We start from the raw sequence: 3,169 nt of genomic DNA, 5'->3' as shown, positions 1-3,169 counted from the left end.
ACCAATATAAATTAGCATCTTCTCTGAAACTTACAGTCTCAATGATCTACCTAGAGCACTTAAATTTAAGTCACTTCCCCAAGGCCTCACACAGCCAGACTATTTCAGAGCCAAAACTTGATCCCAAATTTCTCTGGCTTTGAGTAATTCTCTCTGCCCTCTGTGTTGTGATTCCCCTTTTAAATTTAATATGTAAATAAGCTTAATATACATTAATGAACTTAATATATTAAAATAATTCAGTATACATTCCTTTATTCTTTGTGTAAGGAAATATTCATACTGGTTGAAAATTTTCTAGTTCATAATAAAAAATTTTAAAGAGATAAATATAACCACTCTAAAAAGAAGTAAGAGAATATATCAAAGCCCGCTCTTCCCATGAGAAAAATATACCTTACAAGGACCAGCTGAAACTAGAAGCAGGAAGCAGATGGCATCTCCAGTTATGTGCACAGTGGGATCATGTTTAGCACTATTTCGCATAAATGACATGTCCAGTAAAGTAGCATTAAGGAGAACAATGTTTGGCAGAGACTAAATGTGAAACAGCGATTAAATATTCAGGGATTAGCAACCAGTGGTGACTACATGTCCAGAAGAGAGAAATGGAGAACAGACTTTGTGGGAGTAGCTTGATGGAATTACCAGAAGTTATCAAGAGCCCTAGAGAGGAGTGGCATGAATTGCCCTCAAAAAGTATTCTTCGTGTGTACAGTCTTCTTATTAATAGTGAGTGTATTTATGGGAAAATGTGTCTCAGATTTATTAGGAAAACATTGTGACTTTTCTTACAATGTAATTTCATCAAGTGTTTTTCCTCTGTATTGTGTTCCTTTGCTGATTATTAAAAGTGAAAGTAAAAATTATTAAAGGTTAAAAATACATTTTTTACTATTTTAGTAGTACCATTCTGTGCTAAAAATTTACTATTAAAACTGAAAACATCAGTAATAGCTCATAAATTATAACTATAATGCAATAAAATTATTACTAAACAGATTTAAATGAAAAGTTAATAATAAAATCTTAAAAATAGGTTAAAGAACAAATCGTAAAAAGAGAGATGTACAAGAAAATGATGAAGCAGAGTATCTAAATTGTCATGATATAGCTAAAATGATTCTCAGGGAAAAAGTGTATTCCTTAAAATATATTAACAAATAGGAAAAGAGATGATTAATTAATGGAATATTCATTTAAAATAGAATACTAACAAATAATGTCAAAATAAAGAAAAAAGATCAATCTGGAAAATTAGAGGACAAATCAATTGAAAGCCAAATGGACAATAAAATTGATAAATAAAATTTAAAACTTTATAAAAATTAACAAAATTGATAAACTTTTTTGCCAAACATTTACAAAAGTAAGAGAAAGATAAAAAAAATTGTCAAGGTGAAATCATAACTAACTCAGAAGCAAAAAGATGTTACTATATAGTTACTAACAAAACTGAGAATTAAAAAGACATGGAAGATTACTCACCAAATTAAAAAAAATCAGAATAAGAACTAGAATAGCTGTAAATGACTTATCAAAAGGAAAATAAAACAACTTAGAGAAAGATTTTGAGCAAAAATTCTATTAAACTTGTAAAGAACAATCAATACCTATACCATATAAAATATTAAAAATTGAGAAAGAAAAGCTTGCCAATTTCATTTTGAGATATACTCCTAATACCTAAAGAAAAATAAAGAAATAACAAAAATTACAGATCAATATCCTTGATGAAAAATGATTTTTGTAGTTTAGTTTTTATTTCATAATCATAAACTTAACTCTATTGTCTAGCCCACTTGTGGAAGGAAAAAGGACATGAAATCCAAAGAGAATTGCAGGAAGTGAGAGCACAAGGATTACAGGGTATAAGAGCAGATGGGGTTTGGGGGTGCTCTCTCCAGCTACAGAGGAATGGTTTGATGGTTAAGACAAAAATAAAAGAAAGCATAAACAAAAAATCTTATGAGAGCTGTCCAAGACAGCAATAGTTATCTTCTTGCTGATCTTGCCATACTGAGAATCAAAAGGCTCCATGGCTTCCACAATGTTCATGCCTTCTTTCACTTGGCCAAAGACCACACACATGCTTGCCTTCCATCCAATCAGTTTTAGCAGTACAGATGAAAAACTAGGAGCCATTTGTGTTGGGTTCAGCATTTGCATGGGCAAGACGCCAGGACCAGCATGCTTCAGGATGAAGTTCTCATCAGCAAATTTCTCCCTATAGATGGGCCATTGTGGCCTGTGAAGTCACCACTCTGGCACATGAACCCAAGAATGATTCTGTGGAAGCAGGATCCCTTGTAACAAATCCCTTCTCTCCATTGCTCAGAGCACGAAAGTTTTCTGCTGTCTTTGGAACCTTGTCTGCAAAGGCCTCGAAAGTAATCCGGCCCAGGGGCTCATTATCGACTGCAACGTCGAAGTATTCCTTGGGGTTGGCCATGGCCACAGACGCCTGGGGTGGGTGCGATGGCAGAGGGAGAGGCGGGAAGGAACCAAGACAAAGACTTCTGGTAGTAGAGTCTGCAAAGCCGAAAAGTGTTTTTTTTTTTTAAATTTTAAATAAAATTCTAGCAAAAAAAAGATTCAGCAATTAATTTTACAAAAGGCCTTCACTTTGACCTAGTTGAATCTTTACTAGGGGTTGAAAGATGTTTCAAAAGTAGGAAAAATAATTTAATTATATTATAAACAAAATATTCTAAAATGAGTATATGAATAGATGTAGAAAAAGCCTTTGATAAAGTACAAGATTCGTTCATAATAAAAAACCTATAAAGTATAATCATAGAAAAATCTTTTATATATAGGATAATATGTATTTACCCAAAACTGAAAACTAATATCCTATGCCATATGGAAATACTTAGAAGCTTCCCTAATAACATATGAGTAAACAAAAATTCCTGATTCCTCTGCAATTATTTGAGATAGTTTTAAGAATATTAATTATAGCAATGACAAGGGAAACAATTTAAAGACATAAAGAAAAACGAAGAGAAAATGATTCCTATTTTCTGATGATATGATAGTTTACTTAGAAAATCCTAGGCAATCAATTAAAAAAACTAATTAAATAGAATTAATTAAATGATTAATCAAAATATAAATCTAATTAAATGATCAATAGCTACAGTATAAAATTATAAGTAACAAAATA

The 3,169-nt window shown here is 31.6% G+C and overlaps 1 pseudogene; it reads right to left on the bottom strand.

Moving 5' to 3' along the window:
• Positions 1-2,026: 2,026 nt before the first annotated feature.
• Positions 2,027-2,452, bottom strand: LOC118834229 (annotated as a pseudogene).
• Positions 2,453-3,169: the final 717 nt, after the last annotated feature.

Source organism: Trichosurus vulpecula, chromosome 1, assembly GCF_011100635.1.
Source record: "Trichosurus vulpecula isolate mTriVul1 chromosome 1, mTriVul1.pri, whole genome shotgun sequence".
Taxonomy (NCBI): Eukaryota; Metazoa; Chordata; class Mammalia; order Diprotodontia; family Phalangeridae; genus Trichosurus; species Trichosurus vulpecula.
This window is presented reverse-complemented; position numbering and strand designations above follow the sequence as displayed.